This window comes from Pezoporus wallicus, unplaced genomic scaffold (genome assembly GCF_028554395.1).
Source record: "Pezoporus wallicus isolate ANWC-B61680 ecotype Strahan unplaced genomic scaffold, APGP_CSIRO_Pwel_v1 contig_7819, whole genome shotgun sequence".
NCBI lineage: Eukaryota > Metazoa > Chordata > Aves > Psittaciformes > Psittacidae > Pezoporus > Pezoporus wallicus.
The window spans coordinates 113,525-137,679 of NW_026642241.1; the positions used below are offsets into that span (position 1 = coordinate 113,525).

Genomic DNA, 24,155 nt, shown 5'->3' on the forward strand with positions numbered 1-24,155 from the left:
CAATCCCACCTCCGGGCACCAGAACCTCGCTGTGAAAGCAAGTAAAGCCTGATCTGTGTGAGGCCGGAGACACACCGCCCTGCTCACATCCAGCTGGGGCTTGCAGGATTTCCTCAAGCACTCCATGCACATAGACAGGGCAAGGCTCCTACTGCAGACATGACAGCTTTCTCCTGGAGCAGACTGGGCTCCAAGTCTCTTGTAGGTCTTTCCAAATATCAAAGACATCACTAGGTTCACCCTTCTGACTGCCAAACCCCTTAGCCTCATTCCGCATCGGTAAATCCAGAGGATAATAATTGCTGTGACGCTCACAAGGCAAAATGAGAAACAAGCTGTCAGCTCCCAAATCCGGACATACTGTCCGGGAGCAAACCACCCTCCTGAGCATCCTCAGGGCACAGTACTGTCCACCTGCCCCATGCCAAGCACAGCTCCCACTCAAACACCCATTATTCAGAGGGGACTATCACAAAGGAGCTCAGCCCTGGCTGCTGGCCCTGCGGACACCACATCACTGGGCAATGTGCGTGCACAGCCACAGGGAGGGGACAACGGGCGTCCATCCTCCACACAGTGACGACAGCCCGAGGATCAGACAGCAGCTAGGTTTTCATCTCTAACTACTTCTACAAGAGTGATTTTCCTCTTCCACACCAAGTAAAACTATAGACAAAGCCTCAAGCACGGAAGTGCCTGGCTGCGGCAGGGATGGGGCTGTCTCAGGGCAATCAGCTTCTACCACTTGCTGTTCTGACAGGTAGGAAGAGCAGAGGGCAGAAACTACATACCACCACCCTTTTGATCAGGGTGTGCAGAGCTGCCCAGTCTATTTCACCCTGTGATGTACTCGAGATGATAGCCAGCTAGCTCCAAGCACTATAACCAAGACATTTCAAGAAACCTAAAATGCAGGTACACCTTAAACTCAGGTGACAATGTAAATGGAAAGAGCTTGAAAATCCAGCTCTTCATTTCAGTCTTTGGCAGGGAGATGTGCTGGGAAGCAGCCTCAGCAGACTGAGTCAACACAACTCTATTTCTGACAGAGGAAAAAAAAAACCATTGATCCAGGTATTGATCTGATGTAGGAGTTTGTGTTTGTTTAAAAGTTTGCCCATGGGTCAGACCTTGTTACAAGCGTCTTTCCTGGTGATGAGGTTAGAAACACAGACACCTTCCAAAGCACTGCACACAAATCGCACCTGTACCAGTTCAAACCCCAGCAGGCTCCAAGTTGAGTGGGAAACAATGCTCTCCACTTCAGCGGCCAGCCATGGGAGCCAGCAATCTGCAGGTCACTCCGAGCTACTATATTCCCTGCCATACCATGCCTGCTCTTCTTCTGTCCTGGACATTTGCTGAGTGAATGACCTCCAATTAGTTGAAGAAAAAAGTGTGGCTAAATCAGGTGCTGTTATTCCATCAGAGACACACTCAAATATTGCTACAGAGCTCTCCTCTTCCCACACCTCCTCAACCCTAGGGGCACAAGCTCTTAAGAGACAGGGAAGGGAAGAGAAGCGAGGACAGACTGAGGACTAGGCACAAACAAATGCAGAAGCTGCATCCCCAGCAGCTACCTCCTGACCTCAAGGCCCCCTCCCTCCATGCCCAGCAAATGTGCAGCATCCATTGCCCTCTACTCATTTCCAGCCTCTTAAATCTTTGCCAATAAAAGCCAGATCCAAGCAGCACTTTGCCGTTTTCCTCACTGCTTCTGTCCTGCTACCATGGTTCCTGCACGAACTGCAGATGCACACAGACTGCAGCATTTTCCTAGCCACTTCCACCTGTATAGTACAGGCAGGGCCACCAACCATCAGCGAAGAGGTGGGGGCATGACTACATGTGCAGAGATGTATCTTGCAGGGACTAAGTTATCATTCCCGCATGTCAGCATTCCCCACTCTGTTCTCAAGCCTCCTCACGCACCTTTAAGTTCCCTTCATTTCAACAGAGCAGAACATTCTGTAGGATTTATTTTGCCTTTTACATTTCTTAGCCCATCACATCCTTTCCTGCTGCAATAAAAAACAGTAAATCAATTTCTCTCTTTCCCTGCTTTTCCTGCCTTGGAAGCATGTCTTGCAATAGAGCAGTGACAGATAACAGAGGAAGCAGCAAACTAGTTCAGACCAGTGCAGGTATCCTCAGATCCCTGCATGGCTCCCAGCAGTTACCCAGCTTCTCGCTCTCTTGCTGAAGGACGCAGATGCCAGAATCAGGCTGGAGCATTCGCTGCCATTTCTACATTAGAAATAGCAAAAACCAACATACAAATTAAGAAAACCTGTCTCTGAAATCAACTGGCCAATTTGCATCTCCTCCAGGAGGAGCATCCTTTGTTTCCTCTGCAGTTTTACTCCTGTGAGGTGCCACAAGGGGTGCCCAGGGACTCCTGGAAGCTGGGACACACAGCCAGATCCCACCACCCATCACACAGGTCAGGCTGAGACACGGGCTGGCCACAGCCAACAAGCCCAACTTGGATCCCACCAACCTGACCCCCTGCACCACCTCTGCCCTGGCAATGGGTCACCCGCTGTGCACAGAGGGGTACAGAATCCACCCTGCTGCGCACAGAGCCTGCTGGAGGACACTGGACACCCTGCACCCCTCACAACAGCGTGCGGCTGCCCCTCTGCAGGGTGTCAGGCTGTCACACCGGGGGGCTGCTGGCTCACCGTCTTCCCAGTGCAAGCACCGACTCCAGGGCACATTTCAAGCAGCCACACCTGCAGCCAGGAGCACGTGTAAATACTTGGGAACACAGCTTCGCCTCTCACCTCCTCCTGCACCCCTCCAAAAGGAGCCCAGAGCCAGCATGGCTCCTGGGGGCCAGCGGGGGGGACACTTGCTCCTCAGCTCCTACCTCCCAGGCCTGGCCTGCATGGCTTTGGGCAAGACACTTCACCTCTCTGTCCCTCCGTCTTCTAATTGCCCATAGGAGACCGGCCTCAGCCTGTGGCCTGGGCACAGCAGGCAGCTCCCCTCCTCGCCAGGCAGCACCACTGCAGGCGGAAGCAGGAAGGCAGAGCCCGGCTCCCACACTGCACCTTCTCCCCCTAGACTGGTGCTGAAAATAAAAACCAGCTTCCACTTGTCCTGGTCCTGAGGGACAAGGAGGCAGAGAGAGGTTTGTTGTCAATACATGAAACTGTCGCTAAGTGAAGGAGAAAAAAAATCCGGGGGGAAGAGGGGGAACGAGGGAGGGGACAAAACCGCATTTTTACTTCTGGTGGCCAGCCAGCTGCCTGACTCAGCCAGTTTGGTCGCCTGCCATGCAGATTTAAAAACAAACCCAAGCTCTTGCAGAGGGGAGAGAAGGGGTTTCGGGTGAATGTGCTTTTTTGTTGCGCGTCGAGCAGATCCTAGACCGCCCCGAGATGCGTTTAGGAAGATGGCTCCCCTGCCACGCTGCACGCCGGGGCTCGGCACACTGCGGGGTCTGAGAGAATCGCAGCGAAAGCCCACGGCTGCCCAGAGCTGGCTCCCTCCAGCCACCCCTGGGGCTGGGGACAGCAGTTTGTGTCCCCAGGCTGGTGCCCATCTACTGGCCAAGGCAAGGGTGACCAGCCTCATCCGAGGTGTCCTGCATCTGCTAGGAAGAGTGCTGCACAGAAGGCCCCCCACCTTTGCTCCCTGCCCGAGGAACGTACACAGGAGGTGGGAGGCGCAGGGAAGAGGTTGTTTTCAAACACCAGCTCCCATTATCTGGATCCCACGGTGCCCATGGCACGGCAGCCACTCGTAAGGAGCGCTCTCTGTTCCCGGAGCACTGCGCAAACACGAACACGTGCTCCCCATGCCCTGTGCAGCAAACACAACACGCTGGTGTGCTCCGCATGGCCCCAGATACACAGAGCTCACTGCTCCACACCGACTCGGCGCTTCCACACAACTGAAGGCCATGGAATCATTTGTGTATAAGCAGCACTTCGCACTCTGCACTGCAGCAGGCCTTACAAACCCTGGCTGGTGAAGCCTCCTGAGCCTCCCACACAGCCATCTCCCATAAGAACTGGCCAGCCTCCCCAGAGGTTAACCCCTTGCTCGCTGCAGGGAGTGCAGGTAGAGCAAGTTACCTGAGGAGCTGCCGATGGGTAAGTGCAAACCCTGTGGCTCCTAGTCCTGTTTGAAGAGAGAACAGAGGTGCAGAAAAACCAAAGCCTTACCCAAAGTCACCCTAGCCACCAGCAAAGCCAGGAACAAAACCTTTGCCCTTTGGCTCCCGGTCCCCAGCACAGATACTAAGGCAATACCGAAACGTGGCCTGCCAGCTGCCCCATCTCCATGAGAAGATGGAGGGATGGAGAGATGAAGTGTTCAAGGCCAGGCTGGATGGGGATTTGAGCAACCTGGTCCAGTGGAAGGTGTCCAAGCCCGTGGCAGGGGGTTGGAACTGGATGAGCTCTAAGGTCCCTTCCAACCCAAACCGTTCTGTGATTGTCTGATCTCCAGCAGCACCCCACCAGCCTTGTGAGGGCTCAGAGGTGCAGACGTGCACCCCATGGGCAGGGGCAGGACCCTACTGGGGATTGCTGCAGTGAGGCCGGTCCATGCAGGACACCAGCAGACAGACACAGGGACAAAGGCCAAGCCGGACAGGATCCACCGCTGCAGGGCGAGGGGCATCGCTCACAGACTCTCCCCAGCCTTCATCCCGGGGTGAACAGCCTGGCCTCGCCTTGGAAGATGTTTCTGATTTGAGAAGACGGAGCAGGACGCGGGGCTGAGGAAGAGAGAGGTTTGCAGCGGAGCTAAAAGGGGAGATTTAGTAACTGTCGGAAAAAATGGCTGCTTTATTGCAGGCAGCTTGTAAACCCTGGAGCCTGCAGGTCTGGGAGTAATTTCTCCCTCCCACGTGCTGGGCTCAGTTTGTACTGAGGGTCAGAGGTCGGTGCTTTTCCAAAGCATTCTGGGAAAGACGCCAACTGGAGCAAGCTGCTGAACACCTCCTGCAGCCCGAGCCGAGCGGGGCTGGAGCGCGCCGTTAACCCTTCACGAGGCTCCATCCCTCCAGCGCAGGGAGAGCAGGGTGGGGAGGATGGCTGCTGCAGAGCCCCTGCACGGGGCACCGGGCTGGGAGGCAGCCGGCTTCTCGGCCCGCTTCCCGGCTCACCGGCGGCTGCATCCCAAAAAACAAGAGCATGGGAAAGGGAGAACTGAGCACCTGGGGCAAAGCCCTCAGCATGGAGGGAAAGGCACCTCGCAGCAATGCACCCAGCACCACTGCAGGGGGGAAATGAGGGCAGTACTGCTTGAGCCCAGCACCAGTCCCTGCAGCCCATACCCCCGTCTCTGCCACACCTCTGCCCTCTGAGAAGCCTGTGGGCACAAAGTCACAACCAGGGCACTAACCGGGGCACCCACAGGAGACAACGCACCCGTGGGAAGGGCCCTGCTGGACTCCTGGCACCCCTTCTCCTGGCTCCGGGACAGCGTCCAGCTGGCAGGGGGGACACGGCTTTGCTGTCTCAGCCCTGCACCGCAGTGGCACTGGATCACCTGTGCAGGCAAAAGCATGGCTCGCTGCAGCGCTCCAGCTTCCTCTCCCAGGGATGTGCGCGAGCCTTGCTGGCCTGCAGCCTGGCTCCGCTGCCCCCACCCCAGCACACAGAGGAAAGGAGCTCGGTTCTGCTTCTCAGCAGCACCTCTCATCTTCCCCTCAGACACACGCCCCATCTTTCCCTCGCTTCATCTCCTTCACGCTCAGCGCTGCACCGAGGCGGAGGAGGAGCCTGCGGTTGCTGCCCAGGCAAAGAGGAGACCTGAGAGCTCGATCGGGTCTGGCTGCCGGTGCTGCTCCAGACTCTGCCCTTCCGTGCAGCAGCACCGTGCGCAGGTGCTGCAGACCAGCACCCCAAAGCGGGCTAACGGGTGCACCAGGATCCTTCGCTCCTGACACTGTGGGGCCTTAGTCCTGCTCCCTGTGACTGCTTGCTGCCAGCCAGCCTGGAGCTGCCCTCTCCACGCCGCAACCTTCACCAGTGCTCAGGTGACTTCAGTGGCTCCTTCAGCAGCAGTATCCTGGCTGTCCCACTGCCACTGCTTCGATTCCTGGCATGGACCGCAGACCAGACAGGGGCCAGAACCTGCTGCCACGTAACTGCATGCCAAGGAATGCTCCCCCACCTCACCATGCTCCCTTGAGCTGGCAGGGGGGAACTGGCTGTGCCTCTGCAGCCCCCCACCGCAGAGACAGTCACAGTAAAGATGATGCCTCTCCCTCCAAACAGAGACTTGTGCCATCTTGTCTAAATCCCTTTGAATCGCACTCATATCTTTCTGATCCAGGTACAAAACGGCACATTTCCCCACCGGCTTCGTTTATTGCATCTTTCCAAGCTCCTGTTTTCATGTCCCACCTGCAATCCCTCCAGCTCCTTCTTCCAAACCTGCCTTCACAGTCAGAGCTGCTGAATCCTCTTTCATCCTCTACCATCTCTTCTGACTAATCCACATACCTCAGCCCTCCTTCTGGGCCTTCCCTGAGATCACAGCTCAGTGTTGCCTTCACACTCCCAGCTACTGCTTCACCAGTTTAAGGAGAAAGGAGTTTGCTACACTCCCCATGCTCTCATCCTGAAATCCTTCTGTTCCATCCCTCCCAGCTCCTCCACTCTTGCCTCTGGAGAAGCCTCCAGGCTAGAAGTACACATGGTGGCCTCTCAGCGACTGTCATGCTGGGGGACTGGCTGGGGTAAATACCTCCTCTCAGGCTGCCACCACACTCTGTGGTGCCAAACACATACCCACAGATGGGATCCTGGTGCAGCAGCACCAAGAGGCTGACACCGCAGCAACGCCTCTTTGCGTGGTGCTTCCTGCTGCCAGCATAGAAGGAATACCAAGCCTGGGGGTTACACTCAGGAGCCAGAAATCCACGACCCTGCTGCCCTCTGCACCCAAGGATCACATCATCCCAGCACTCGGACACAGCAGAAACACACCTCCTCCCCAGAGGGGCCACATTAATACCTGGAACAGCACCGCTGTGCTCCCTATGGCTGCGCAGGACAGACCCAAGCCAGGCATCGGACCGAAGCCCCCAGCTCCGGCACCGAGGCTGCAGCTCACCGCTGACCTCGCCACATCCGCTCCGCTCAAACAGCTCCCAGCTTTTTACCCCAGGCTCCGCGCCTGCCTCAGGCCCCAGGCGCTGGCTGGAGCCCTGCCAAGGCGAAGGCTGCCTGTTTGAATCACGAGCCAGGGCCGGGTAAGCATCACCTTTAACGAGCCTTTCCCCCATCAGGCACCCTGACTTCTCTCAGCTGCAGCCCTGTGAGACGGAAGGCCGCCTGGAGCACAGCCAGCCCCGGGGAACCACCATTTCAAGGTCCTGCGAAGGAGCCCGCGGCAGCAGAAGGGAGCGCTGGCCGGGAGCGCGGGGGTGATGCACGGAGCAGGCTGCTCGCTGGGAAGCTGCTGCCGCTTGCCAGGAGGCGGTGGGGGAGGAGGCAGCAGATGTCCGCAGACAGCGTTTGCGAGAGCCTGCAGCGCTCCAGCCCAGCGAGGGGAGGAAGGCGGCGGCTGGTGCCGCTGCTGCTGCAGTGCAACCCAACCGGACACACGCCGCAGGGGCTGCCCGCAAAGCTTAACCTGCCCTTCCCTCCCATAACCGCTGCTGCAGCCACGGGAAGCGGGAGCCCCCGCACCCCAGCTGGGGGTCAGAGAAAGACCTCGGGAGACCGGGACTGCAGGAGAGGAAAGCCCTGCCGTGAAACTGCAAGGCACTCCTCTCCGGGGTGGCTGCAAACCCCTGCACAGCCGTCATGCCGGGGCACAGTCCGCCTGTGGGGTCACCCTTTTGGCACTGGCGCGCCGGAAATGCCCCCCACCGCAGGTGGTCCGCACCTTCCCCCATGCTTTGCCAACAGGGAACACGGAACAGGGCCACTGACACCATGGCAGGCAGCCAGCGAGCCCAAGCCCAGGCATGCTACTTCTGGTGCACAAGGTGCCAAGGCAGCCCACGTGGTTCGGGTTTCCTGCCTCTGGGCTGGGGAGGTTGGCTTCCTCCCCACCTCACAGCAGCGAGGCCAACCAGGGGAGCTCTGCATCCAGCAGCCACCTCACAACCATCCTTGTCCCATAGGTTTTGTCCCGCACTGGGATGTGCTGAGCCAGGTACCATTGGTCTGACGGTCCCGTGGCACTGGGACACCTGAGGGCAGCAGCAGGTCCTAGGCGAGCTATTCGCTCATGCGACAGCATCCTGACCATTGCCAGGGTCTACACAACCATCTCTCACTCAGTCACTGCCCAGACTGCTCAAAAGGACCTTAAACCCTTCCCCAAAATCAGCACTTGCCCATTTTGGATGGAGAAGAACTGACTTCAGCCAGAGGGGTCTTTGGCTCATTAAGCAATACCACCCTCAAACTCATTGTTCGGATCAAATCAAGCAGTTCCTGGGCTCCTCCTGCAGCACACTGAGATGCAGTCTGGCACTTGGGTCCACTTGAGTCCTCTTAAAATAAAAAATAATTGATATGCAAATCAGATGGGGCATTAGACTGGTCTACTGGCCAAAAGCGATGCACAGATTCCCTGCTGTTCCATGCTGCAATCCCAGCCCCCAGCACCTCTCCTCCTTCCCAAGCCAGGGGTCAGCCATCAGCCATGGCTCTCCAGAGCACTGCTGAGTCTCACCTCAAGCTGAGCCACCACCCAGGACCTGAGTTTGAGTCTGTTGAGTAGCACAACCGAGCTGCTCCAGGCATGTCGACCTCCCTGCCCAGTGGAGAGGCAAGGAGGTAGCAAGAGAAGCCAGAGCCTGGCATCCTGTCATGTTTCCTATTGGTATTATTCTATCAATATCCAAAGAGACCAATTCTTTGTGTACCCCCAATAGCTCTTCCAAAAATACTGCAAACAGCAACCGCAGCCACTGCACCACCCACAGCCAGGAGCAGGCACGGATCAAACACCAACACAGCAGCCATCCAACATGCTCCACATCAGGTCTTGGAGGAAGAGCAATACCAAAACACGGCATTAATGTGGGACATGCTCACCTCTTCCCTCTCCCCTCCCAACTTGCCGACCATCCACTACAGCTACCCCCCTCCTGCAATCCTGTTTCGACCTGAGACTGGGCAAAGCAATTAACCTCTCCATCTGGCTGCAGCAAGACAAACACAAAGCTCAGCATCGCCCAGCCAGGGATGAGCAGTCCTGAGGGATGCTGACATTGTCCCTTACCACTGAAAGGGCTCAGATCAAGGCATTGCCAGCATCAGTCTGAGAACAAGGATTGCCTAGGGCAGCTGGTTAGCTTCACTGGTGTCCAACCTACCCATTGAGGACATCTGAGGGCCTCTAGGCTACTGTTGGGGAAAGTCCTTGTGAAAGGCAGCCTGTAATTGCAACAGCCTTAGATTTGCTGCACCGGGGTCCATCCCAGCATCAGAAAAATACCCACAGCCATTAAACTAAGGGAGGAAATAAAATAAAAAGACTAAATCCCACTAATGAATGTTAAGTAATAGGCTAGGACTTTGTGAAATTACTTCTGATTAAAAAGTGTAATGAAACTATAAACATTTGCCACCAGTAGCAGAGAGACTTGGTGTTCTGAAACCATGACACGGGGCTGACAGCAGTTGCTTCCAGTTCAGGTCCTGACCGCACAAATGCTCAGGTGGGTAAATCACTCTTCTCACTGATACAACACACACCCCTGCAGTATGAAGGCTAAAATCACATTCATAGCAAAACATCTGTAAGTTGCAGGTTCTGTTTAAGGCAAAGTAAGGTTTTTTCCTCTTCTCAGCAGCTCCCCACACAGTTCAACCTCCGAGAATGAGCTGGGATGGAGACGCTCATCCCTGCAAGAAGCTGACAGGAGAGCTGCTCTCATACTTCCCAGCAGTGCAGCAAAGGCGCTTGGCCTCCGCTGTCACACGCAATCTGTGCTTCTGCCTGTGAGCCCCGAGAAAGGGAAGGGGACAGATCCCTCATTTCCCAGGTGGAGGAGGGGACACGGCCCTGGGGAGGTGCTGGAGATGGGTGGAGTGATGGAAAAAAGGGAGAGGAGGGCACAGTTCTGGTGCCCACATCCCACTCTGAGGCTGCCAGGCCTGCACAGGCTGCCAGATCAAATAGCTTTCCAGAGCCACGCTCCTGACAGGCGTAATGGGCAAAGCCCTCACGGCAGGACCGGCGCGAGGCTCTTCCACCCACAGCCATCGCCGCCCACGTCTGATGCTCATCTGCCACGACTGGCAGCAGCTGATGCCTTCGGATCACACAGAAACCTCGATCCCTCCCCCCAGAGAAGTCCTCCAGCTTCCCAGGACACCGGGGAGGTTTTACAGCCTCCAACCCAGCCCCTGCACCTTAGAAAGAGATCTAGGACACTGTGCGGACACGCAAGAAGGATGGCAAGGCCCAGCCTGTATCCCCAGTACCTCTCTGGACACTTGCTGGGAGATCAGTGCCATGGTCTGCAGGCTACGCTGAAGGACACCAGACAAATGCAAGGGCAGACCTTTGGCACCTCACTAAGGAGGAGTCTATCCAAAACCAAGGGCTCCTGGCTCCCTTCTCAGCACCATCCTACCAAGCAAAGGCAGGAAAGTCACAGCTTATTTTGTGTCCCAGTTTCTCCTAGTGCAGCATGGCTGCTCAGCCAAAAGGACAAATTGCACAAGACTGACCCTTTTCGCGTCAGATGCGCTGGTGGCACTTGTGCTCCTACACCTCTGTGCCCAGTGGCATCCTACTTGGGCACTCTGCTGTCTCCTGTGATGGGGAGGCCTTCACAGCATCCAGTGCTGGTCCCCACCACGAGCTTTGCGGAGCAACACGCAGCGCATCCACACGCGGGAGCCTCCGCCTGCGACCACACTAGAAACAAACCCACCGCAATTCAGAAAGAGCACAATTAGCACAGAGTCAAAAGCCAGGACCTGTGCTGGCATTCGGGAGGGAAAACTCTTCCCTGTAGAAGAGGAGTCGCTGCTTCCCTGCACCCACTGTGCACCCTCCGCTGTGCCCAGCTCCCCAGGAGGCACTGAGCCCGCACACCCCCATCACTAGAAAGCATCCATACAGCAGCATACAAGATCCTTCCTGTCTTCCAACCCCATCTCGCCCCCTCTCAACTGGGACCCCCTCATAAAAGTAAGAAGAGACAGGCCTTTCCAGGCATTTCCTTTTTCTGAAAAGGCTGTAAAATTTTCCAAGCGTAGCCAGAGCCAGAGCAAAGTTTGTCAGGAGCTCAGCTCGTTAGGCGGCTGCTCAAGGAGCCCCGCGGGAGGCGCAGGCTGCATAATTCAAAACAGCTTGGACCCTGGAAAAGAAAATAGAAACCAGGCTGCAAAAGCAAGGGGGGCAGCTCCAGCTCCTGCGTAACCCCCGCTCTGGGATCACCCCGTCCCCATCCGGGGGCTCGAGAGGAGCCCCGGTCCCAGCAGAGGTGCTGTGGCCAGCCCAAGAGGAGCTGGCACCAGGCGGAGGAAATTCCAAGCCTGTTGCTTCTGGCAGTAGCACCGGGCCCTGGCTAGGACCTCGGCAACCTGGAAACCGGCTACTCAGCAATTTTCCTGCCATCCAGAGGGTTTGTTCTGAACCACAGTTTCACTTCCCCCTCCCTGCATCGCAGCCCAAGAGGCAGGGAACACCAGAGGCAAAAAAGCGTTCACTCAAAAGCAGTCATGACCAAGCCCCCCCCCCCCCCCCCGACTGCTCTGCACTGGGACAGCAGTTCTGGAACCGCTGCCATTCCCCCCGCTGCATCTGGGGGCGGGGAGAGCAGAGGAAACTTGCTTGGACCAGCCCTAGGTCTCCCCGGTTCCTTTTGCTCCTTGCCAGAGAAAAGTTCAAACAAGGCTGCACGGAGGCAGGACACAGGCAGCTTTCAGCCCAGCCTAACTGCCGCACTTGAGGCTTGCCTGTGGCTGGACCCACTCTGTTTGGGCCCTATCTGGCCCAATCCCCCGCTGCAGACCAGTGCTGGGATGTATCCTGACGAGGAAGTGGTGAAAGCTCCAGTGCTGCAGGGGTTTCCACAGCCTTGGCCAGCTCGCCATCACAAAGAGTCGCCCTCGCTCTCAGTCACTGCCCTTTGGAGCTCCCCGTCCAGCTCCTCGCTGCCCTGAGCGTGGAGACCTACAGCGTGGCTACTTCAGATCCTTGCAACCACTTTTTCTAAGCCAGCATCCTCCACTTTCCAAGGAAGCTAGGAGCCCAGCACCACACAACAATAGAACGAAGCAGCAGTCACTGCACCCACTGCTGAAATCCCTTCCCATGTTTGTTGTGAAGTGGAGCACAACTACTTTGGGAGGGAACACACTGCAAGCACAGAGAAACAACTTCCCTTAACTTAAACCCTGAAGAGAAACCTGGGCATGGCCCTCCAAACAAGGATACAACATTCTGGGAGAGAGGCATTTGCCTGCCAAGCGCACATCAGATGAGGACCGTGGATGCTCAACTCACTGGCCAAGAATACTGCGACTTCTGCTGTAACCACACCAGTCACAGCTTGCTAACTTCAGTTTTCTCAGCTGGTAAACCCTGGTGATGAGACACTTGGGGATGGGAAAGCTTTGAGGATACTTCACAAGAGAAGTCTCTGACCTCCAGCTTCTCAGAGGGCTGGAATAGCCCCCTTCCACCTGGACTCAACTAGGAGGCTGAGACCCAAAGAAGCAGCTGAGTAGAAGCGGAGTGATGAGCAGGAATTGGGAATCCTGGCTTCTGTCCCTAGCTCTGCCCCATATTCCCTTCCTGTCTTCAGTTAAGTCATTTCCTCCCACTTTTCCTCCCAGTCTCTATTGCGGAGAAGAAACCCAAGCCCTTGCTTCTGCAGAGTGCTCGAAACCTCCTCTGGGCCGTGAGCATGCAGAATGCCGCTATGGCCAGAGGCTGCAAGACGGCCGGCGCGCAGGAGCCAGGGCGCTCGCGCAGACCCCGGCGAAGCCTGGCATTTCCTGTGCTTACATTCTGAGAAACAGAGTCTGTAAACACTCGGTGCTGCAGAGCATCTCCTGTACAAGCCATATTCTGGCCCGTTCCTCTCCTCGGCCACTGCGGTGAGCAGCCAGGCAAGGAAAAGGAAGGCTGCTCTGCCGAGCTGTGGCAGAGGGAGCAGCGCAGCCACACACAGCATCGCTCTGGGCAGTTCGCCTGCAAGGAGGTGGCCCTCAAATGGGCAGCAGCAAGGATGGGGATGGGGAAGATACAGCAATGGGAGAGGCACGGTTAACAGGGGAGAAACAGCAAAACACAACTGCAAAAAACAACCCAAGCAGCAGCCCGGAGAGGCAGGACGGAACAGAGGAGCCTGAGGAGCGCAGCCCTCCTGCTTGCTAGCAGAACTGTCCTGTGGCCTCCCACATACCTCAGGGAGAGGGAAGACCAGTAGGCACAGGCAGGAACAAGGAGCACTCTGTGGTTTTGCTTGGTATTTCAGGCCATCTCTCACACAGGAGGAGCTCTGCTTCGCTTTCCAAGTCTCGCCCTCTCTGGCACAGATCACAAACCTGGCTCCTGGCCCAGACCTTGGCTCCAGCAGAGCTCCTCACCAAACAGGGTGACGCCCCACCTCTGGGCACAGCACACAGCCCAGTCTTAAAGCCATCTTGAGGCTATTACCCCAGCATCAGAAGAGGCTCCCCAGCATCCCTAGCTGGGATTCAAGGCATCTCCAGTCACAGCTGAAAGAAACAAAACCCCAAACCTAGCTCCTACTCTTGTGCCATACTCTCTAGCAGCTCCGCCCGCAGCTGGCAGATGATCTGCCCACACCAGGGAAGCACAGCCTCCCTAAGATGCCCAGGCACAGCCAGCATGTTCTGCTGCCTGCAGCTGCCCAGAGAGATGCAGCAGGACAAGACGTGAGGTGAAGGCCCTGTCCTCTCACCACTGGCAGAGCGAGGGGCTGGAAACCCCTGCCTGAAGCACACACCTGACAACCCAGCGAGTACACTGGTGTGCCAGGGAGAAACTTGTGCCCAGACACCAGCAGTGTCCAAGAGCCAGCCCATCTCCCCAGAAAGAGCTGAGCAAGGGGAAGCAGACCTCATCCCACCGGCCGCACCCTGCCTGGACACGCACCCAGAGGGCACGGAACAGGTTCCCACTCATCTCTTCAGGGTGCTGCAGCCCATCATCCTCACGATGCTTTCTCCAGTGGAGGGTCACAGTCAGCATCAAGGCAACCCTGCCTCTTTGGGAGCTGTGTGTTTCTGATGGCCTGTCCCACACCCCAGAAGAGGCACCAGGAGCGTAAGGTGTGACTGTCCACATCCAAGCAAGTGGCCAGTCAGGAGGCCAAGAGCAGTGCACCCATTTCCAAGGCTCAGCACAGCCATGCTGAGGTGTCCCATGCTCCCTCTCTTGCTGCACCAGGTTCCAGGCTGCCCCTGGCACCAACCAGCCCAGCTCTGCTGGCCAAGGATGCAGGGAGCGTGCTGGACTCCTGGCAAGCTGCCCCTCCGTAGCGTGGCTCTCCCTTAAATCAAAAGCAGGTGCCGGTGACACTAACTGCTTCCTCTACGCTGGCTCCTGCCGAGTACAGCCCTGTGGCAATGGCAAACGCCACCATGAACTGGTCCCAATTAGAAGAAAATCCATCACTCTCCACCTTTGAGTTTCAAAGAAAATCAGGTAGGAGGAAAATAAAACCAGCTCCCCATTCCCAGGAAGGGCCCACTGCCAAGCAGATGACCTGGAACAGGCACCACAGTAGGAGGAAGGGTGCATCTCATCCATGCCACGTGGTTTGGCTGGCGTTGCCTCCCGGGAAGAGGCCGAGGAAGGGCACAATACAGGAACAGAAACCATCCCCACGAGCCTCGGGATCAGTTCCTGGGTACCTTCCACCCCAGGCTGCCAGGGGCAGCGCTCGCAGAGGGGAAGACAAACCAGAGGAGCAAAGCCGGACCTGCTGGTGAGTAGCATGCAACTTCCAAACAGAACTCGAGCAGAACTAAGGAATGTCAGCTCAGCCATCCTCACCCCCTGCACCGCACAGAGCTGCTGGAAACACACGACTGAGAAGCAAAGCAGCTGCGATGCTTCCTAGCCCCTGTGCTTCAAGACAGCGTGTGTGTTTTTCCACAGCTTCAGCGCTACAAGAAACCTCGTAGGGTAGTTTCATTCTCATGGAGATCAAGTAAATTCATAATCCAAAGCTCCCATGCCCCTGGAAACACGGAACCGCACAAGGTCACCAGAAAATACATTTGCAGTTGACATCTTCCTGAGAGGAAAGGGGAGCTGAGCGACACTGAGTCCTAACCTACATTAGTCTGGGATCTGCCAGAAGAATCACTGTCGTGGTTTAAACCCAGCCAGACAGCTTGTTCACTCACTCCCCCCGCTTCTTGCCCTCCCCCTAGTCCCAGAGGGACGGAGAGGAGAATCGAAAAGAATGCAACTCCCACGGGTTGAGATAAGAACAGTCCAGTAACTAAGGTATAACACAAATCACTACTGCTACCACCAATAATAATAATAATAATGATAAAGGAAATAACAAGGGAAGAGAATACAACACTTCACCACCAGGCAACCGATAACCCTCCCCCCCCCAGCCCGACCAAGCACCGACCGATACCTCCTCCAACCCTGCAGTCTCCCAGCCCTTCCGGCTAACTCCCAGTTACCTCCTGGCCATGACGTGCTGTGGTATGGAATACCTCTTTGGTCAGTTTGGGTCAGGTGTCCTGTCTCTGCTTCCTCCCGGCTTCCCCTTCTCCCTGGCAGAGCATGAGGCTCACAAAGTCCTTGGCCAAACCAAAACATCATTGTTATCAGCTCTGTTCCCAGGCCGAAAGTCAAAACACAGCACTGCACCGGCTACCAAGGAGGAGAAAAATGACTGCTACTGCTGAACCCAGGACAGTCACGATGGCAATCCTCCTAGTACTTCACCGATGCAGCTTAAATGACACTGAGAAAATATTGCTGCACCTGTACATCTATCACTATGGTATCTCTATTTCATTACATCACACATCCACACATATATGTGCCACGTTTCCTGTTAAAAATGCCACAACCATGGCACAATGCTCCTGTGCTCCCCCTCGTCCTGGGTAGGAACACCAAACTTGCGCTTTTCTAAGGAGGACTGACATAATCTCCAAGAAGAGGCTTGACTGGAGTCCCATCACTCAGGGTTTTTAAAACTGGATGGAGCCCTATGGAATTGAGAGCTGGAAGCCAGCCCGTGCCATACCCAGGCAACAGCTAAACTCATTGTAGCAGCTGGAATACACAACACAAGATGTGCCAGCAAAAGCACATGTGGACCTCAGGGGGACACAAACACATCCTCAAGTGCTCCAGCAGCTAAAAACTTTTGGCAGCAGTCAAGCCCAACACAATCACCTGAGACAGTCCAGAGGCAAAGGCTGTCCTGATGTCAACCCTGAACTGTACCAACAAGAGATGGGGCACAGGAAATGATCCCAGGACCCAGCTTGTACTTGAGACTGCAACCTGTTGAAGATGAACCGGGTAAGCCACAGACAGTAACACCTCTACAGCAGTAAGAAAGAGGCACTGGCTGGGACACAGCTGATGCTCCCGCAGTGGGAACCAAGAGCCTCCTCTCTAGCTACTGCTCCCTTCCGCACCCCTCCACAGCCAGTGCTGCTGGGAGGAAAGCACAGTGCTCCAGCGGGAAACAACAGCAGTGGTGAGAGGGAAAAGCAAAGATTTCCCCCCCCAGAACAACTCAATGGAAAAGTCAACGACTCAATGGAAAAGTCAAAGAGCTTGGACCTAATGGACTCTAAGCCATCACAAGCAAGGTCCAGCACACCCTTGGCAGCTGCTCTGGAGCAGTGCAGCCCAGAGACCTCAGTACTTGCAGGTCTGTGATGGCACAGTTGATTCACGCACCAGTCTGTCCCCTCCATCACACAGTGGCCAGAGAACCACCTTCCAACAGCAGCACAGTGAGATGCAAAAGGTCGAGGGCTTTAAAGTACAAAATGTAACTGGTTTACTCTCAAGTGAAAGACAACTGTGGTTTTAAGTTTCTGAGTAAGTTCACCTTTAGCTGCTGACTTCTATTTTCCCAGTGGAGGGGTCTGGAAAAAGGAAAGGGACTTTCAGGGGCAGGGAGACATAGTAACACCTATGACACTGCACCGCAGAAAGCACCCAATGCCACAAGATGGATTTTCTTGCTAAGGAAGATGCAGGCCAGGGTGGTAGGGAGGCACCAATCCTACCCACTGCCCAGCTAAAATAGCAAAACACATGTTAAAAAAAACAGACAAAGAAGCTCTAGAGCATTTAGGGTGTGAACGCTCTGGAAAAAGGCCCCAGTGGAGTAGACAACTGCTATAGGGCCAGCACACCAAAACACTCATCTTTCTGCGAAGGAGAAAGAATCAGGCTGCAACATCGACAGGTGATTTCTGCACTAGCCCCAGCCTTGGGCGTGTATTCCATACCCACGTGGGGAGGCAGCTGGCGTTATCGTGGGCACCAGAGCCAAAGGAGCTCCTGCTTCAGTACCAACACAGACTTGCCACGCAACCCTGGGCAAATCACTTCCTCCGTGACTCACTTTTCTTATCCCTCCTGCCACCAAAGCAGCAGAACAAGACGCACACACATCCCTTTGCAGGGGCCTGGCGACTGACGGGTGGAAGGAGCAGCGTGTTGCTCTTGCGTGCCTGGCATGAAGCAGCACTTGGGCAGGGTAGTGAGCAGTAGCCACGGCTGCAGCACAGAGCCCGCAGGTCAGGACGTGCAGTAAGGCCCTTGCAGTCTGCGCTGCGGGGAGGTGCGTGGCCATCCTCCATGCCCCGCTCCCAGCGACCCTTCGCCTCGCACGACCAGGACAGAACTGTGCGACACCGCAGCCCGACACCCTGTCAAACAGCCCTGAGGCGCGCAGACGCCACACACAACACAACAGCCTGCCCTGTCATGTAGCATTACTTATGTGTTCAGATATGCATCCTTCTCACATTTCTACTCCAGCAAGTGGTTGCTAGCAGAGCGGGGCGAGGACAAGTTCACCACCTGCCGAAGACATGTCCCTAGCACAACGCAGGGAAGGTTTTGTTACAATGGTTCCTTTCCGTGCGCAAAGAAAGCACGTATGTTTGATGTTTCCCCCCTTTTTCCTCCGCGCCGACCACACGCCTGGTTCACCTCAAGGGGGGAAGGAAGCTGCCGAGAAGGACACCCAAAGAGAGAGATCTCCCCTAACAATTAAAATAGTCTCCAACAGGAGCACTAATTGAAACCCCACGTGAAACGCATCGAGTCCGGACACAGGAATCCCAGCGGCAATCCGCCCTGGGGCTTTCACAGCACCAGTAACAAACCCCAGCGCAGCCCCGGTAAAGCCCAGCGCAATGCAACCAAGTTCTGCGCCTCTAGAGCCGAGCCCCACTCGAGCCTCTTTGGTCCTCGAGGAATTACCAGAGGCCACGTCGATGGGTTACGAGGACCCGCAAAGCACGAGCCCAGCGGGAAGGGCCACGCGGAGCAGAGATGTCCGAGGCAAGCGGGAGCGCTGACAGCACAGCCCCGGCCGGCGGGGCGGAGGTGGGGGGGGAAGCGCCGGGCAGGCCGAGCCGGGGCCGCCCCCCGGGAGCTGCAGCGCAGCGGCTTCCCGCTGCCCGGGACGGGCTCGGACGGCGGCTCCCGGCGGCGCCCCGTGCCCCGGTGACAGCCCAGAGGCGGGGCGGGGGGACACGGGGGAGCGGAACAATGGGGCGGCGGCCGCCCGGGCCCGGCGGGGCACTCACCTCGGCGGCGGCGCGGCTCAGGGCAGGGCGGGCGAGCCCGCCGGGGCGGCGCGGCGCGGCTCCGCAGGCTGCTGAGGGCCGGCCGGCGGCGCGGGGCCGGCGGCGCGGGCCGCGCTCATGGCTCGGCCCCCCGCCGCGGGGCGCGGGGCCGGGGCCGGCGGCGGCGCTGCCGGCGGAGCCCCCCGCCCCGCCGCGCCGCTCCTTCCGCCGGCGCCGCCGGCGGCTCCAGCCCGCGCCCGCCGGCGGGGGTGGGCGTCCGGCCGCGGCGGGCCCCGGCTGCCCGCCCGGCCCCGGGCCGCGGGCGGCTTCCCCGCGCTGCGGCGGGCGGCCGGGCGCGGGCGGCGGGCTGCGGAGCCGGCGGGCGCAGCGGCCCGGGCGCGGGCGGGGACGCCGTGGCGAGGGGCGAGGCGCTGCGGGTGCCGAGTGCTCCTTTCTCCGCCGGAGCCGGAATAATCATTTGGAGAAACAGGATCATTCACTTTCCTCCGAGCGCGGAGCCAGGCGCTGCCCTGTCAAAATAAAAGCCCCGCGCGCTGATTAACCGCTTCCTGGTCGCGGGCGCTGCGCCGGCCGCCCAGCGGCCTGCCGCGGACCAGCACCGGCACCCGCGGCTCCCCACGGCGCCACCGGGGCTTCTCCCACTGAGCATCCCCTTGCCCGGCTTCACCGGCCCGCGGGCTCCCAGTTCCAGCCACGATGACGCCCTGCCCATCACGCTCTGGAGCCTCGTTCAGCCGGGGACATCCCGCACCCGAGCCGCTCTCTGCCGTGCCTCCCAGTAGCACATGTATAAGGGCTGGCCCCAGCCCCGGGAAGGGCAGCACGCTCCTGTCTTCACCGACAGCCACCCTCTTCCCTGAGCAACGGCCTCCACCGACAGCGGCACTCGGGTGGGGGTGCTGAGAGAGACAGATGGGAGCCAGGGAACAGGAGGATACAGCAGCTGAGGTGGCTAAGGATGGCTGAGCGCAGGCTCGGGGGAAGCAGCACGTATCTCACACATACTGTTTGCTGCATGCAGGAGCACAAGCAGCCCTCGGCCGAGCTCGGGCCCAGCTGGCTGCCCGTGCTTCCCTGCCTGCTCCCTGCCCCGGCAGGCAGACAGGAACCGCACAAGTGCGCACATCAGCCTGCCAAGACAGTCCTGATCCCGGCAGCATCTCAACCAGGACGTGTCACCTTCCTGCCCGACCTCGGGGCGGGCTGGGGAGGGAAGACTGGAAGCAGGGACCGGCTGGCAGCGTCCCCAGCATTGCAGAGCTAAAGGAAACGCAGGCACAAGCCATCATCCCTCCGGTGGGAACGCGCGGCCCTGACCCACGATGGAAACGAACCAGCCCCCCCCGCACCGCTGCAGCCGCCAGACACCAGTCGCTCGCCCTTCAGCGGCTCGGCCCCCCCGGGAAGCAGCAGCGGGAACGGGGCGGGGGGGCACAGGGACGCACACACACACAACCGTTCCCATTCCTATCCCCATCCCATCGCCATTCCCGGGGCGCCGCGGCGGGAGCGCGCAGGCCGTGCGGCAGCGCCCCCTGTCGAAGCATGAGGCGGGCTCCCGACGGGGCGGGGCAGCACGCGCCTCGCCTCGCCCCGCCCCGGCAGCAAAGCGGCGACGTGCTCACACGCACTGCCACCGGTCCCGGTACCCGCGCCCCGCCACCCGCACCCCGCCGGGCTCCCGCAGGCAGCGCCCAAGCCCCGCTGAGGCATCGCAGCTCGGTGCCCGCAGCAGACGGGCAGCGCATCCTTCCAGCCACGTCCGGTGCAGAGGGGACCGGGACGTGCGGAGCCACCTGCCCCCCGGCCGCCTCTCCCTGCGGCCTCTGGGCTCTCTACATCACGGCCCCCGGCCTCCCTCAGTGCTTGAGTACATGAAAGCGGCAAAGCGAGAGCAGCGAAGGTTCAGCGGCTGGAGCAGCCGCTGCCGGGTCAGCGCTGAACCTCTGCTTCTAAATATCTGCCAGGCGAGCTGCCCTCTCAGCGCTTGACTCCAGCTCCCAGCTTCCCGTTCCCGCCTCCATCATTACGCCCACACTAGGAAAGACAGCAGGGGAGGGGATGGGGAAGCAGGGTCCTCGCATTCTCCAAAGCCTCCCTCTGCCAACACCACCACCGTGACTGCAGCTCATCCTGGAGCTGCCTGGTACATCGACATGTAAGCGAGCCACTGGCCGAGGTGCCCAGACTGGCTTTTACCTGGTATGATGAACTGGACTGAAGGAAACAAGCCCGGGGCTGCAAAATGTCTCTTTTGGGAGCAGCCATCTGCTCTGCAGATCCACACAGGTACAGAGCAGGATCTGGTGGCAGCTCCGGCGTTAAATCCACAGACCTAGCGCGCAAATTCATCCCATGTTTCCCCAGAAAGGCAAAGGTCCAACCAGGACATTGAAGAGGCTACATTACTGCTACAGATAGACTCTGGCCTAAAAACGGCTTTTCAGTTCTCCCCATGCTACCCTGGTCCTGCCCATCCCACCGTGGTCCTTCCCCACAGGCTCTGGCCAGTGCCCTCCTCTCCCCTCAGACACTGGCACAAATCATGTCCCGCAGCCTCACAAGTCCCTCTGCTTGTGCCTCCATCTCCCTTGGGCTACGTCGGAAGGTCTCAATCCCACTTCTGTTTTGATGGCACCACAAAGCCATCGTTCAGGGAATGAGCCAGCCCAGGAGAGGCCCCAGGCCAGTGCCCAGTCCTGCAGCCAGCGGGGGAAGAATGGACTCCCTCATTTCGTGCTCGCTGGAGTTTGCGCAGGGTGGACGCCAGCAGCGGTGAGGAGCCTGTGCCACCACAGCTGAGGCAGCCTGTGCTGTGCCAGACAGACCTGGATGGAATCAGGAGGGCCCAGCTTGGCTGCTCTGCTCCTTTCAAATGGGATCCCAGCCTGCTTCCTCCATGCTAATTTATTAACCGTCACACCTCTAGCAGGCCAAGACCATTCACCCAAAAGAACCCAGGAAGCACAAAGACAACACAACAACCTATGTAGCCAGACAGTCTCCTGCTCAGCATCCTCTCAGCAGAGCTGGGCCCTGGCCCCCTGCCATACACTGGGATTTTCCTGTGCTGCAATCCTAAAGGCAAAACGCAGCCTGCGCTGGAGCACTGGAGCAGAATTTAATCAAGCTAAGCCACCCTCTTCCCAAACGGAAATATGCTGCTGCAGCCCCAGCACAGCTGACACACCATCGTCTAGCAAAGACAACTTCTGACACGGTTCCAGGATCGCAAAGACATTGAGGCTTGGGATTCTGGATGCCTTGCTGATTTTGACACATCACATGCACTCGTAATACCCATAGGGGCACAGGCACAACACTTCAATCCTTCTCTTCCTGTAACTCCTGCTCACTCTGAACACAAACCTCATCCTCCCACCACCTCAAATGATTGCTGAAACCCAGGGAAGTCATCCCAGATCTGCTGCACAAAGTCACAGTGGTGCTGTGATGCTGGTATGGGAGAAGAGCCTAACTCCTACCACAGCCTGGCCTGGGGTGGCCTCCGCTCCCTGCTCTAGCTGTGTTTGCACCGGTCTTTGCACAGGGCCCTGCAGAGGTGTTTGCTTTGCTGTCCCGGTCTCAGCCCAGTGCTGCTGTCCAGAGCCGTCCCAGTGAGCAGCAAACCCAGAAAAGGCTGGGGTCTACCGGTGCTGGAGCTGGGAGAGAGCCTCTGCCCCGCCACCTGCTAAGCCAGGAGAGGGCCGGGACAGACCGGCGAGGCAGCTGCTACCAGCACCTGCGGGGCGCGAAGGCTTAAACCCTCGTTTAGCGGGGCCACCGGCGTGATAAACGCGGCCAAGGCCGGGGCCGCCGCCCCCCGCTGCCGCCCCGGGCTCGGCGGGCGAGGACTCTTATCCTGATACGGCTCCTTCCTCCGAGAGCGGTTCGGGAGAGCTGGGCGGGCAGCGCGCGGCGCACAAAGCCCGCAGAGCCCGGCGGGAGGGACCGGGGGCAGCGCTCCCCCCGCAGCGCCGAGATTCCCGTTCCCCGGGGCAGTCCCGGCCGGCCGCGCAGGCCCCACACGGGCGGGCGGCGGGGGACGTCGGGGCTGCGCAAGCAGGGGGGAGGAGGCAGCGCAGCGCAGCACAGCCTGGCTGCTGCGGTCGCATTCCTCAGCTCCGCTCCGCGCCGAGGCCGCGCTGCGCTCCACCAGCCTGCCCACAGCCCGCGGCCCGCGGGTGGCCTGTGCCGCTCCGGTCCCTGCCTGCCAAAGCACGTACAGCCCCGGCCATGCACACCTCGTGCACACATGCCAGTGACGGGTGTGGGAGGCGTGTCGGCGCAGACATGCTTTCTGCAGGCATGCACAAGCACAAGCACGGCCGAACATAGCAGGGCACAGGGGTGCCAGCCCCGAGCCACGCTGCAGCCAGCACCAGCATCATACCAGGAGATAGCCAAGGAAGGTGCAAGAACAGCTTTTGCTGTCCATACTATTACTGTCCTAAGGCAGGACTAGGAATGGAGTAATCCCTAGCTTTGATTTATTTACTCAGTGCTTTCATCTCCAGACGGCTTCTGGAGGCTTGGTGACTGCAGACACTCGTGCCCTGTGTCAGAAAGTCACAGAGCAGAGATCAGGAGAGTTTTCAGGGAGGCCGCAAGCCTACCACCGATTCAGTTTTATTCAATGCTGCTATTAGTGTTTGGGGTCACTTGAAATCACTGCTTTGTAAATGGGGTCATGATAGGAAACACTAGCGAGCTGCTGTCAGCTGCACCAACACTCGGGCAGCTGCTGGGCTGGATGCATTCATCCCGTGTGCCACACACCATGAGGAGTCTGGGAAAAGGAAAAGGGCCTTCCCGCCAGGACCACCCAACCCCTGCCCCACTACTTGTTGCTTGCGTTTCTGTTCAGTTTCTCCCTCCCTCAAATGTCATTGTCACTGGACATCCATGCTATTGCCTGCAGAGGGACAAAGAGCGCATGGGGTTAGGGTCAGGTTTGCTTCTCCAGCCTTGCGCATACTCATGCTTCATGGGCCGACGGGGACACGGGATGGGGAAGGGTCCCGGCGCGGGGCTGCCCGGGGGCTCCGGCAGAGAGAACCGGGCAGCGCGGGGCGGGACTCGGCGGCGCCACCTGGCGGCGCAGCGGCCGTGGCACCGCTGCCGGGGCTCCCCGGCCCTCCCCGCCCGGCGCAGGGGTCCCGCTCGCCGCCGCTGCCCCCGGGAAGAGCGGGGTTGTCCCGGCCGCAGGCAGACTTTCCCCTGGAGCAGCCGAGCCGGCAGAAGCGCTTCCTAGCACACCACCTGGTTGGTTTTATCCCTGTTTGCCCTCTCAGAGGATGCAAAGGAGAAGCAGTGATCTCCAGGGCTCTGCACGACAGAACAGCGGCACGTGCACAGCAGAAGGGGATGTTTTAATTAAGAGGAAAAGGAGAGACTGTGGCTCCAGTGAAAAAT

At 58.3% G+C, this 24,155-nt stretch overlaps 1 protein-coding gene across 2 annotated transcripts in view; it reads right to left on the reverse strand.

Annotated features, from left to right (window-relative positions):
- BCL9L (BCL9 like) overlaps nucleotides 1–24,155 on the reverse strand; it is a 57,906-nt gene that overhangs the window by 21,634 nt on the left and 12,117 nt on the right. Inside the window, exon 1 of one of the 2 annotated variants that reach the window (XM_057428237.1) lies at nucleotides 18,741–18,759. The exons of the other annotated variant lie outside the window; for it this stretch is intronic. The gene's annotated coding sequence lies outside the window, so the exon portion shown is untranslated. Of the gene's footprint in view, nucleotides 1–18,740; nucleotides 18,760–24,155 lie in introns of those variants that run through there. 2 annotated transcript variants of the gene reach the window in all.